Source organism: Monodon monoceros, unplaced genomic scaffold (assembly GCF_005190385.1).
Source record: "Monodon monoceros isolate NGI ecotype Baffin Bay Population unplaced genomic scaffold, NGI_Narwhal_1 Super_Scaffold_2, whole genome shotgun sequence".
NCBI classification, from domain to species: Eukaryota; Metazoa; Chordata; class Mammalia; order Artiodactyla; family Monodontidae; genus Monodon; species Monodon monoceros.
In genome coordinates, this window is record NW_021703776.1 from 3471371 (window position 1) to 3486504 (window position 15134).

The 15134-nt window shown below is 37.8% G+C and overlaps 1 pseudogene; it reads left to right on the forward strand.

Annotated features, from left to right (window-relative positions):
* Positions 1 to 12564: 12564 nt before the first annotated feature.
* LOC114901285 lies at positions 12565 to 12980 on the forward strand (annotated as a pseudogene).
* Positions 12981 to 15134: the final 2154 nt, after the last annotated feature.

Here is a 15134-nt window from a genome sequence, read left to right on the forward strand (position 1 = left end):
ATACTATGCAGACATAGAAGAAGGTCCTGCCATTTACAGACAGCAAGAATGGACCTTGAGGGCATTATGCTAAGTAAAATAAGTCAGACAGAGAAAAACAAGTACTGTATGATCTCACTTGCATGTGGAATCTAAAACACAAAACAAAACCCCAGGAGCTTGAGCTTGTTGATACAGACAAAAGATTCTTGGCTGTCAGAGGCAGGGATTGGGGATTGGGCAAATTGAGTGAAAGTGGTCTGAAGGTACAAACTTCCAGTTATGAGATAAAAAGTGATGGGTAGTAATGTACACCTTGGTGACTATAGCTAACAATACTGTATTGTCTATTTAAGTGACTAAGACAGTAGATCTTAAAAGTTCTCAACACAAGAAAAAAATTGTAACTTTGTGTGGTGATACATGTTAACTAAACTTATTTTGTTAATCATTTTACAACATAGAAATATATCAAATCATTCTGTTGTACACCTTGAACATATTTAATACCATTGTATCTTGATTAAAAAAAAGCAAAAAAAAAACAGGCAAGTGAGAAACACAAATGGGTAAATAGCTGTCATTGTCCAATAAAGAAAAAACATGCTAACACATTGGAGAAAGAAACATTTTTTCCTACATGAAATTCAAAGAAAATGTGTACGACTCTTCATATGAAACATTGAAGACCATAAAAAGCAGTGGCATCAAAAGCAATTTTCAAAAGATGTTTTCTACGCCTTTTATTTTCAATTATATTTACAACTAAGATTTATTCCAGCAAAAGGGAAAATAAGCAAAGGGAAATGGTTCATGGGGTAAAAGTCCAGAAGAAACCAAGAGCCAGTTTCCGAGAGTCCTCTCCCAGGGAGTCACACAGAATGCATGCAACTCCTCCAGAAACAGACAATGTGTATGAAGTGCCATCTACCACGGAAGTTCATTAGAGGCTCAGTGCCCAAGAATTTTCCTTGGGACTGCTTATGTAATCTCCCTCTGCCTACCATGTAGCATACTTCCAGACTTCGGAGGAAGAAAGGCAGTTTTCACTATAAACTGTGTTGTGTACACAATGTACGCACAGTGAGCTGTCTTATCATTTAGGGAAAGTTTTACATCAGTGTAAGAAAATGCAAACCACTCAAATTCATGGATTTTAACCCAGGACCCTACTGGCAATTAAGACTTTTTTTAAAAAAAAATTTATTGGGGTATAGTTGATTTACAATGTTGTGTTAGTTTCAGGTGTACACCAAAGTGAATCAGTTATACATATACATATATCCACTCGTTTTTAGATTCTTTTCCCATATAGACCATTAGAGTATTAAGTAGACTTCCCTGTGCTATACAGTAAGTTCTTGTTAGTTATCTATTTTATATACAGTAGTATAAGGATAGTAGTCTCAAGCCTGTTATGTTAACTCTTTTCTGCACAGATTTCATTAAAATAACATGCTAATGACTAATAATTTTTTTTTAAGTGTTAGGCTTTGGTCAATGAGAGAGGCGGTCTATTTCTGTTGGATGGGTGCAAATATGGAAAATGCTGATCACCCACAGAAAAATCTTTACATCACCCCCTCAACAGTTAATGCTACTCTCCCATGATGTTATAACTTCAAACATTTTTCCCTTTGCTGTTTTTATAGTTATTTTATCAGCATTCTTAACAGATGCCATTTTATTTTATTTTTATTTTTTTAACATTTTTATTGGAGTATAACTGCTTTACAGTGGTGTGTTAGTTTCTGCTGTATAACAAAGTGAATCAGCTATACATACATCCACATATCCCCTCCTTCTTGCGTCTCCCTCCCACCCTCCCTCAGATGCTGTTTTAAACATAAATTAGAGCTTTCCATTTTGAATACAAAGCCCCCTATTTTCTCACTTGTAAACATTTGAGGACTTTCACATTTTCAAAGTTTGAGAATTACGTTTCTGTTTCTGTTCCCGTGCAATCAGTCTCTGAAATTTGGAAGTCCCATGACAGTCCGGCTAACAGCAAGTAAGATGCTGATGAAGCCTGCGGTAAAGATTATAATTTGGTGTCTCTATTCCTTCCCTGCAAACCAGTTCATCTGTACTATTTTTCTGGGTTCCACATATATGTGTTAATATACAGTATTTGTTTTTCTCTTTCTGACTTACTTCACTCTGTATGACAATCTCTAGATCCATCGAAATAGAGACACAGATGTAGAGAACAAATGTATGGACACCAAGGGGGGAAAGTGATGGGGGAGGGGGGGGGTGGTAGGATGAATTGGGAGATTGGGATTGACATGTATATACTAATATGTATAAAATGGATAACTAATAAAGAACCTGCTGTATATAAAAAAGTAAAATTCTAAAATTCAAAAAAAATTTTTAAAAAATGGAATCATACAATAGAAAAAAAAAGATTATAATTTGGTGCACCCAAAGGGAGTGTTAATCAATTCTGTTGCAAAGTTAGAAGTTTCAGACCGTGATCATCTCTTTAGGGACAAGAGTTCACAGAGGTAAAATTGTTTAGAAATGATGCTCTCACCGCCTAGTTCCCTTGTCAGCTGTAAGTCATCAGGGGTGAACTAACTGCTTTGGCTGCATCCTGATAATATGGATGGGGTGCCTCTGGGACCAACATCCAAGCAGATCTAGCCACTGCCTAGCAGAAAGCATCTGTGATTTCTTGTGCAAAACACCCCACATAAAAACGAACACAGAAAAATTATTAAACCTCCCCCTTTAAAGAAAAAGAATGTTTATGAAACCCATACCCTCACAGAGCTTGTGGTCCAGCTAAGTGGATGTCAGAGACAATAAGTCATGAAGACATGCAGGAGTCAGATAATGATACGTATATTTTATGGAGGAAAGTCGTCATTGACAATTAGTCTGGGAGTTATATTTGCCAAGGACTTTGGAGGTGGGACGTTGAATCCACGGAGGATTAAGTTCCAGACTGACATTCTGAGCACTTCGCTCACTGCGCCACAAGCCCCCTGGGATCTCCTTGTCACCCACCAGGGACTGCATCCTCAGTGTGAGAGACTATGCTTTGAAAGACACGCCTACACACTACACAATGCTAATTTCTTGCTGGAGTTTTTATTACCCTTGCCTTACAGTAGTTCCTAAAGTATCATAAAGGGGTATATTGATGCAATAGTAGCTTTGTGGTCCCCAAAAAGGTTTCAGATGACTGATATTTACTCTGGAATCTGAAGGCAGATATATCTCTCCAGGGCATAAAGATGGGATAGGGAAACTTATGTTTCTTCAATCCTCAAGATGCCTCCCTGAATTATGAAAATGCAATGTACAGCATAAAAGAAAATTGAGTTAAGAGCAAGGCTTTAAAAATGTTATAATTCAGTAGCAATTCATTCCCATCAAAAGGTAGTTAGGAAAAAATAATGTTTGTCCAGTATCCCTGCTCAGAGACCCTCACTGGCTGAAGGTGATGCTTTATCCAAAGAAAATGTTCATATTCTGCTGTCTTTCAGATCAGCTGCTCTTTGATGGTAGAGGTCAAGACCATATTCTTTAGCCAATATCTTCGAGCCATTCTGAGCACAAAGCTTGATTGGCACTCACAAGGTTGCAACTCTTATGAGCAGCATCATAGATCTTGCTAACTTCCTGCCATGAAGTTTGCCCTAGCATTGCAATCAACACATCAAACACACATACCCAGTTGGCTAAATAAATAAATAGTTTCCAATTCTTCCCTCTGTTCATATCTGTAACCCCTATGTGCCATTAAAACCTGCAACAGACAGAATGTAACACCATTCATACACTTCAGCAGATAAAGCTCCCATTACCAAACACCAGGGGAAACCCTACAGGTAGGTGAGCAGTTTTTTTTTGTTTTGTTTTTGTTTTGTTTTTTTTTAAAGAACAGACACTAGAGAGCAGTGGGTTGGCAGTCAGGCTCAAAAGTCAGGCTGCCTGGATGGAAAGCTGTGCTCCATCACTCATTAGTTTGGACAGGTTACATATCTGTTCTGTATATTTGTTTTTCTTCACTGAGAATCAATGATAAAATGGTCCTCATCTCATATTGCTGTTGTGAAAATTAAGTGAGTTAGTAACTTATACAATGTTAAAAACTGTGTTTGGCACAAAGTATGCACACAATAACTATTAACTACTGTAGAACCTATTTCCCATGTGACTGTAAAGTCCCTGGAAGCAAGGAATTATTATATTCTATTCACTGTTTTTCACCAGATGAGAGTACCTGTCTTATATTTGATGTTCAGTAAGCACTGAATGAATGAATGAATGAAAAGAACACTTGCTTAGTTTTATTGTTGACAGAGGCTGACATTTTCACATGTGCAAAACTTTATTCTAAACAATTTTGGTGGTTGAATATGCAGTGTTCATGAACTCTGCCTACACAAATTTAAGAAATTGAATGTCATTATCAATAAAATCCTCTTTTCAGAACCCCACACTCATTAAGTCTGCCTTTATGTTATTTTCCAAGTATGAATAAAAGAAGAATTCAGTAAAAGTTTGATATAGTAACATTTTAAGGTGAATAACACATTATTCAAACTCACATGAAGCAATACATTTACCCCATTAATATTTTCCTTGAAAATTAGGAGAATACTCTACATTTTTATAGAAAAGTTAGAAAATAAAGCTGCTAGGAGGAATTGGGTTCTTCCACGTGAGAAGTTTGTTTGCTGGGGAAAAAAAACAAATAACACTCTGCCAACAGCCTACCAGAATCTTAAAAACAGAAAATGATCAAGAAATTATGTCAAAGAGAGAGGTATATAGCTGTCCCCAGGGAAGGGAGGGGCAGTGTTCTCCCCTTTAGGTGATGTATCATAATCTGAACAACCCCAAAGTTTTAGTGGTGTGGTCATTAAGGCACTCACTTTGATTTCAACGCAGCCACAAATATCAGGCAGTAGATACTACAGAAACTCTGGAATCTAAGATAGCAGGGACACCCCATTTCTAATCTTCATGGCCTGGTGAATTAAGGCAAAGAATAAATGCTCCCCCAAATAGCCAAATTTTTCCTAAGACTTATACAATCTTAACTTTGAATGCATGGCACCTAATGACTATATGTTTTCTATTAAACTTAAAGAACTATTCTTTGCTAGGTGTTCGTAAGGGGGTCAGGATTATATTCCTGCCATAATACTCTCTGGTACTTGGGGATAAGGATGGGGGCCACGTGTCGACACTACTGATAGTGCTCACCTAGTGACCTTGGATAGTTGCCAGAAGCAGTCCCTTGACATATGTGCTTGTTACTCTTTTGTTATTTTTCTGGGCCAGGTATATTTCATCAGCTACCTGAGTATATCTCCTCCCTGTGCAAGCTGCGACATTGCTAACTGCTTTGTGGCTGATGCTTTGAGGCATTGTATTAAATGCCCTGCTGTCCTACTGATCACTGCTATAAACCACAGTCTGCTAACTCATGGTGTGTGTTTATCCCACTGAGGTATGGATTGCTTTCTGATCTGCTAACGGGGAAAATAATTACACTTACACCTAAATACAATGAGGACTATTTTACATGCTACTAAGAAGAGATCTCTGAAATTCTTATTATTTTTAGATAATTTAAATAATTCATTTCTTATTTACAAATGTCAATAAATTTGCATTGGGCATGAAAGGAAAACATTCTCCTACAATTTAGAAAAAGGCATGATTATACAAGAGGCTCATTATTCCCAATTTTTAATCATTTGAACAATATATTAAAACAAACAATCATTATTCGGGTTTTCTACATTTAATATGAAATCAAAGATTGGCAGTCGATTCTGGCTACCTTGAAAATATATTGAGTTGTTTGAAATAATTCATACAGGCATCTTGAAATATTTTGTGAGATAATATGTTCAATAAGCAACTAGGTCACCTACATTTTTCTTAAGACTCAAAGCTATAAATTTTGTGTGTCAGGAGTTCTTAGTCTCAGAACACTTGTTTTACAAAAATAAGTGCTTTTATATGGTAAAGATTGGGTACGGTATTAAATATTTTAAAAGAATAGCATAATTCTATGATGTTGAGGTACTTATATAGACAAAGGGAAGACAGGAGGGAAAGTAAGTTTGGGGTTGGTATCAGGATTGCTGTAGCTAGTAATCAGTAACACATTACTGCCAATAACAGGTTCGATAAACTAACTTGGATGAATGTGGCAAACTGTGACTTTGTAATACTTTTTCAGGAAGCACTGCTGATTCTGCAAATAAGGTCTTCAGAATGTGACAAGATACATGATTTATGAGTTTCCATTTGAAAATGTTTTGACTGGCAGACCTCGGTATTTCCAAGTGCTTCCAGGTACAATGTGAAGTTATGAACAAGAAATGGCTTATGTCTTAACTGATGACCCTTCTAGTCAATTAACAGGCAAATGAGGTAAAACTTGTTTGTGTGCCGCCACTTACAGAGGCAGTGTATTAGAAGCTATAAATACCAAGTAAAGGGAATTTTTAAAATGAGCACATTAGAATGTATCATTCCCTTGAAGAGAATTGCACTGAGAAGCAAAAACAAAGAAACCGCAGCTGGTCCAAGGGTCCATGATGTCTGAACCTCCAGCCATTGTTCTGCTTCTCACCTGAGTTCAGCAGTGCTTTGGAGCAGGTGGTGCAGACTTGGCTGTTCCGTGCTCCCTACTCCAACGTTGAGGTTGTGCCCTGGCTACGCCCACCACGGATGAAGCTCTCCTGGGTTGATGAGGTGACCTCCAGCACATGTCTGGAAAATGCACCATCATGGTCAACTCCAGCTGTGTGCAGAAAGGGCTGGGCCTGAACGGGGAGAGTCATGCTGCCTGAAGGGGCAGCCTTGTTCTCCTTGGTGATCCTGCTGGTGAAGGTTTCTGAGCCGGCAGCTCTAACCTTCCTGGAATGATGCTACTGATTCCTCTGCTTGGCCCGACTACAGTGACTTTGTATTGCTTCCTTAAAAAAAAGAGTTTCTATTAACTCACCCAGGAGCTGTCTAGGCCACATTTGCTTATCGATCAACACAGTGCTGGCAGGGTATCTAATTATTCAAATAATGGTACTAAACTAATTCTCTAAGTTCCATTTCTGAAATGTTTGTGTTTTCTCCCCCCTTTTTACCCCACCAATCAAGGGCAGATAGAGTGAATGCATGATTAAGACTTGGTTCTGCAACTTTACATTTGTACAAACATTCTTTAAAAGGCTGAATTATTTACAAGCAAATTTAGCATGGGATGTAGGATCACAAAATATATTAGTTGAGTGATCTCATGGCAGGCATGGATTTATATTCTTTAGAGCCTCTGATTTTTCAGTCGTTCTGGGTGTATGATAACAACAACTACCCCAATCTACTTCATGTTATAAAAAGATTTTTTTGAAAAGCACGTGATAGATACTTGTATTTCCTTTAATGCTGTGGTTGAGGGTTTTTTTGGAACTGATAGAACTTTAGTATTAGATTAGTCAAAAATGTACCTACTGATGACAACATAGACTACCAAACAAGGATTCAGATCAGTCTATAAAACTATAAATCTAAGAAAGTGTAAACATACTAGTTTTGATGAAATAATATTCATATTTTATGGAAAAACATGAAAAATTTAAACATAAAAATTTTCTCTGACTGATTGGACCTCCTCTCTCCCTTTTAATGTGGGTTGTGCATCTGCATTAACCAGACCTCCTTGGAAGATAACCTTCTTTGTTAGTCTCATCAAGGGTCACAACCCCTTAGGAGATAGCCTTCCTCCTTAATCCTGTCAGGGGTCATGATGACCCAGGACTCACTTTCCACATGCAGATCTGGATTGTATAAACTGTCATTACATCATTTGATGTATAACCCTTTGTCCAAAATGTATATAACTGTGCTTTGACCTCTAATGAGTGGAACAGTCCTCAGAGCTTTCTGAAGGATTGTCTCCTGGGATAGAATCCTCAGGTTGGCTCAGCTAAACTTTTCTGTTTCTTTCTTAGATTGATATTTATTAGTTGTTTTCATGGACTGTTTTTATATTTATGTGCAGTAGTACAGATTAGAAATTTTGAAAAATATGGTAAAATTCTACTTTTATCATCCGTTCTGTACATTTTGAATGGTGTCTTAGTCCTTTCAGGCTGCTATAACAAAATACCATGCACTGGGTGGTTTATAAACCACAGAATTTTATTTCTTACAGTTCTTGATGCTGAGAGGTCCAAGATCAAGGCACGAGAAGGTTTGGTGGACCTACTTACTGGTTCACTGTGTCCTCACATGGCAGAACGGGTGAGAGAACTCTCTGGGGTGTCTTATAAGGACACTGATCCCATTCTTGGGGGTTTCACTCTTATGACCTAATCACCCCAAATGTCCACCTCCAAATATCATCACATCAGGCATTAGGATTCAACATATGAACTTAAAGAGGAAACAAATATTGGGTCTATAGTTTCTTGAAGGAGATTCTTGGGCAGAGGACATGGCCAGGAAGTGAGGCTTGGGATCATACCCCCAAGCCTACGTGGAATGGTACATTTTCTCAGGGGCTGGGGAAATTTGAGAGATATTTGTGGCATGTAGTAAGGAATAAGAGATAATCACAGCTACTATATATTAAGAGATTATTAAAGACCAGAGCATTTGTCATTTTAAATTTCCATAATAACCTTATGAATAAGTCACCATGTTAGTGTCATGTCAATATAAATAAAAACTCAAAACTATTCCAGGTATATTCCTCACAATCTTACATCAACATCTAACAAATAAATGAGCTAGTGCATAAATATTGGCATACCTGGGTTTACTTATGCCACATCAGATCTGGGAGTAAAGCTCTCCTTTCTGCTCTACATGCTCTTGTTGGCTGGAAGATCATATGTGAGTTTTATGTATTTATTTTAAATATGACTGTCTCTCTGTTTCTCTCTCTCTCTACACACACACACACACACACACACACACACACACACCATTTTATGAACATACATAATCGCTTACTCCATTTAGTCTTTCCTAAGAAATGTATGATCTATTGGTATTATGAGTTAAATCCATCTAATACTAATTCATTTACCATAAATATATTAAGAATCTTCTCTTTACCAGGAGAGGTCAAACTCCAGCTGAGGGCTGCACAAGCATTGCTTTCCGACTGCTTACCATGGGGTCTGTCCTGGAGCACACACAGGACACCTGAACGTCATGCCCTGAACAGGTGTGCCACTGAGGTTGCAGAGGACACAAGGGCAGAGTTAATAGTGAAATTCAACTCTGATCATACAACACTGAATCTTCTTTTACATAATGCACTTATGTCACCAAAACAAGCACGTCAGAATAATAGGGAGACAATAATGGCTAACACATTGGTAAAACTAACATTGGAACAAATTCACCATGTTTTACCTTGTTCTACCTCTGAACAACGTTCTTACCCTCCCATATATACCTGGCATTTCAAGCTGATTTGTTTTATTAATTTGGTGACCACCCCCTCCCGGTGACTTGTTTGAGTTTCGGGAACCCATCTTCTCTTACAGATCCTCCCCTTTTGGAGATATGAGTGACGCCACCAATGTCCTGATATCTCTAGAGGTGAACCCTGAACTCTCAAGAAAACCCATTTTTTCTAAAATTTGACAGTTATATTAAATGTTTGTTTTATGATTTAAGTATAAGAAAATGAGCAGGATTACAAGGAGATATATTAGTATCAGAAAAGAAATATAAATGACTCATAAGCATATGAAAAGTATTAGAAACCAAAGAAATGCAAGTTAACCATTGGGGAACTCTGTTCTGATCCGTGTATATTGTGCTTTTCCCACTTAGAGCTCTGCACTTCCTGGTTCTTCTTCCTGAAACACTACCACTGCACCTTCCATGATCCCTTAAAGTCCATCAACCTTGAAATCTTACTTTAGGTGACATTTGCACCTCGCCCGCCTCAGGTGAGCTCCCTTGGTATATTTTATATGATGCTTTATATGTTTCCCTGTCTTCTCATAATAGTAGTTAAATTCATAATAAGTATGATTATCTTTGTTGCTTTTATTCATTAGAATATATTTTTAGGCATTTTGTTAGCCATGGATCCAGATTCTTCTTTTTTCAAGACAGTTAAGTCATTGTTATCACATGATCTGGGTGATTTCTCCATAATTTGATGGATAATAATTGTCACATCATTCTGATGTGGTCTGTCCATTCCCCACAGATCTGAAAAACCCTCTCAATCATATTTCAAGTTTTCATACAAGCAAGCATGAATCTATTTCAGAGTTTTGTATTTTGCTTCATGGTCTATTTGTATACCCCTACAACTATACCAATTTTTAAAAATATAATTTATAGTATGTTCAGTATCATGAAAAGTGAATTTCTCCATATTTACTTCTAGAAAACTGTCAGTCATTATTTCTTTGCCATTCCCTTCAACCCCTATAATCTCCTCTGCAGGAAATCTCCTAAGTGAGATATTAAAGTTTTTGTATTCTACCTTCTTTGATTCATCTCCTTGTCTCTCTGTGCTACACTCTGCATACTTTATCTTGGTAAATCTACCTCCTGGTCCATTGATTTTCTCTTTAAATGCACATATTCTGCTGTTAAACAAGTTCATTTAGAATATCTTATTGATTTTCACATTTTCCATTTCTATGAATTTTGTCTGGTGATTTTCAATTCTTCCAGACATTTTTATCATCTCTTATTACTAATGGTTTTCATTTCCTCTTTTATTTCTAGAAACATATTAACTATCTATTTTCTATTCTGTACCTCATAATTCCAGAATCTGTGGTCATTAAAAAAGCCTGATTTTGTGGACTTTTACTACCTTCTTTGTAATTCTTTGATTTGAAATGTGAATTCATATTCTGGATTCTTTTTACGTTTGAGGAATTTCTTCTGTCAGTCACATTTGAACTATTGTACATTAAATGACTTATTTTGTTTGTTTTGGGGGTTGTCTGTTTGCTTGTATAAGACCATGCAAGAATCATGATTCAGGCTCCAAACTCACATGAGAGATGACTTGCAGTATGGCTTTGAATGGATTGTGTGTACACACACACACACACACAACACACACACACACACACAGCCACTCCAAGATGGACACGTTCCCCTCATGCCTCTTTTTGTGGGATTACTATTACTATTATTATTTGTATTTACATTTCAACCCTCACCGAGGGCATGGCTCACTCCAAGATGGCAGCTTCACGTGGGATCCCAGATACAAGGTCCACTCATGTCCATTAAAACTAGAGTGACCATAAATCATGGTTTACTTTTGTTGTTCCATATTTCATCATGTTACCGTCTGGTTGATGGTGTGTGAGATAACACTGTGACCAGCAGAGTGGTCTTTTTGACACTATGTGAGATCCAAAAAGTGAGCAGTGGTGACCCTTCTTCCTTCTCCGGCCCTTTCCGGACCCAGTGGAGCTAACATTTCTCTCTTAAGAAGAGCACGCAGGGGACTTTCTGGTAAAGCAAACTGAGCTCAGGCTCCAGCAGAGGGGAGACCTGACACCTAACTTGGCACAGCTATCCCCACCAGCCCCGTAGTAAATGGCCAGTTGTGACCTAACTTGTGCAATCTTCTTCCAGATTAATTTTGCTGATTTTCATTTTAAGTTTTCTTGTGTATGTAAAAGAAGAAAAAGAAGTCTGTTACCATGTAGCTTCCGTTATTAGAAAAACATTGCAAAGACTTAAATGATAACTTTTATATCAGTGTTATCTGTTGTTTCAAATAAAGAATCAATAAATTCTACTACATTTTTGATTTTTTCCAGGCAATTTATGGAATCAAAAGAAAGCTTTCGGATGTTTATTTTCTTAAAAGTGAAATAGTATCACAAATGGTATTGTCAAATCAGATGAAAAGTTCAATATTAAAAAAAAAATTTTTTTTTTTCTGTGGCAAACAAATCCAAATGCAGATTTTGGTGATTCACAGCATCATGGGAAAAAAAAACAGTGTTCTTACTATATTAAGAAACCTCTGGAGCAGAAATGCACTTGAATTTGTTGTTATAAAAATACAATTCATACTATGTTCAAACCAGCTACACTATTCTACTGATAAAAGATAAAACTGTAGATTTTATGTGGTTATTATAAATATTATATACATACTCATACACATGTATACACATGTTTATTGTAACTTAAATACCCAACTACCAAATAAATATAACAAAGATCTTAGATAAATAGATAGATAGTATAATATCTATTTCTATAAATATATGTGTCTATGTCAGCATGGCAGAATATACTTTCTTTGCTGCCTATCAACAAATCAATTAGAAAGATATGACTTTTGAAGAATTCTTTTTAAAGTCAACCTAAGTGTCTACAATTGTATTAAGTGATACAATTGTAAATTGAATAAAAGAGCCTTCTAAAATTTGGTTACATACCATATTATATTTGTTACATATTACCATTTTCTGTTGGAAAAAGATAAACTATGTGGTGACAGAAGCCCCATATATTTTCAGCTTTAGAAAAAAGGGGGGGCTCGTGCCCAGGAGTCCATGTGGGCGCCGGCACGGCACGGAGCAGCGCCGTGTCGCCATGGCGGAGCTGCAGCAGCTCCGGGTGCAGGAGGTGGTGGACTCTATGGTGAAGAGTCTGGAGAGAGAGAACATCCGGAAGATGCAAGGCCTCATGTTCCGGTGCAGCGCCGGCTGTTGTGAGGACAGCCAGGCATCCAGCACCAAGTGCACCAGTGCGTTGAGCGCTGCCATGCACCTCTGGCTCAAGCCCAGGCCCTGGTGACCAGCGAGTTGGAGAAGTTCCAGGACCGCCTGGCCCGGTGCACTATGCATTGCAACGACAAAGCCAAAGATTCAATTGATGCGGGGAGTAAAGAACTTCAGGTGAAACGGCAGCTGGAGAGTTGCATGACCACGTGTGTGGATGACCACATGAACCTCATCCCAACCATGACCAAGAAGATGAAGGAGTCTCTCTCATCCATTGGGAAATAGATGTCTGCGATTGGCCACCGGGGCTGAAGGCAGGAGTCTATTTAAAAAGAGAAATGGGGATTTGGGTTTTCTAAGGAAAGTTTATGAATGAGGAAATTAAGGATGGCAGCAAGTTTAAGGCCTATATCACTTGCCTCTGGACACTGGTTCCTTTGTGTTTGAAACCTAGAAAGTGAAAAAACCTGGTGCTAAAATTGGGGTCAGAGATAGCACAGGAGAGTTTTTGTGATCCTGAATTTCATGTGGCAAGTGCTTATCCTGGCAACAGGGAGTCTCCCTTGTACCAACCAGAGCCCTCCAAGGTACCAGATTCTCTTAGTACACAGATACCAACAGGCTGGCAGGTTCATCTGACCTGCTTATGAGCTGGTGGAGTGTGAGGAGAGGTGTTTCTGTTTGTTGCCAACCTCCTGTTTACCAGAAGGATCACTACAACGTTTCCCACAAACTGGAAATAAAACAAAATCCATGAGGTCATTAATTTAGAAGGGGAAAGGGGATTTCTGGGGATTTGTTTTGCATGGTTTTCTTTTATATAAAAGGGCATGAAGCTACTTTAAGATGTAGAGTTGGGAGAGGTAGTTTCGATAAAAACTTTGAAAGGGTCCTTGTGGATATTCATTTCTGGCCGTCAGGACGTGGATGCGCATTTCTTAAAATTCTCACACATGACATCTCTCAGCCTGGAGACCCTGCAAAAATATAAGAAGCGCTATCACACTGGTAGGGGAAGCAAACCTTCCCTCTGACTGGCAGCCATGATGAGCCCTGAGGCTGTCAGCAGCAGAGTCAGCCGAGTGACAAGACAATCTTGCAGTGACACTCACCCTTGAAGGGAAAGGGGATTTTGACTGTGCTGTATGCTAATATTCAAGAATGAACAGTGAAAGAGGAATTGTTAGCTGCTTGATTAAGAGAGTTATGAAGTACTGGCTTTGGAAAAATCTGGTTTTCATAAAACAAAATAGAATGAAAGCCTAAACCCAGTATTGCTTACTTTGCCCCCTGTGATAACAGAGCTCTGTTGAAACAATCCCTTGGCAACACGAAGGTCAAAGGAGAAAAAGTAAGCAACTCAGGGGCCAGCTGTGACTCCTTTAGAGCAAAAAACGGGACAGCCCTCCGTTACCAAATACTACTTTTGCGACATGCGTTGTTCTTGCCCCAGTTCTGGCAACTTATCGTTTTATTAAGGACCTTGTGTTTTTACCAACTTATTACTTGAAATGATAATATAGCCTGTCTGCTTGCTGTTTCAAGACTGTGATATATTTTCCTAGTGGTTTAGTTTTAAAAATACATGACTTAATTTAAAAAAAAAAAAAGAAAAAAGGGGACATTGAAAACAAACTGCAAAGAGAAAGACAACAATTAGCTTCAAAAAAAATATGCAGGGAGGAACTGAACAAAGTAACAACAAAGCAGGTGATATACAAGAATTACTTTGGAATGCCTCAACCATAAGGAAGAATCTTCTGAAGAAATGTCAACCTTTAATTCAACAAATTGCATTCTATAGCCAATTAGAATGAAGTTAAAAGGATCTATGATTTTGCAAAAATTGAGGAAACCTTCAAAAGCAAGACAAATTGATAAGGTATTTGATGAATTTTGTTGTGTAATAACATTTATGAAGATAGAGTCTCTGAAAAAGACAAATTGAAAACATCCTAAAAGCATTTGGGCTGAAATATTTACACATTTCGATAAGGAAAGCATTTGAATTGCAAATCTTCTCAGTTTGGCAGATTTTTTTCCCTGAGCTCACCAGTTGTCTCAGCATCTGTAGAAAGAGCACTGTTTTTTCCTGTGGTCTATGGAGAAGAGTCAATGAAACTGTAAAAATCTTCAGATTTATTTACCATAAATTGTAACTCTGAAGAGGACTGCTGGTACTTTTCTGAAAACAGGTTAAAAATATTGGAACATATTTTAAACATTACAAGTGTCAGGAAAATATCTATGAGCTAGTGTTAGAGACACATTTAGCCAAGGAGCCAAACATCAGGTGTGTTCACTGAACAAGTTGTGAAAGTTCAACTGTGCCACCAAAGACAAGTCAAACAATGGTGTAGGTGAAAAGTATAAAACGTGTTAAGTGTATACGTTCGATAGTAAATGTAGATACTCAGTAAGCATCAATCCATGAGACAC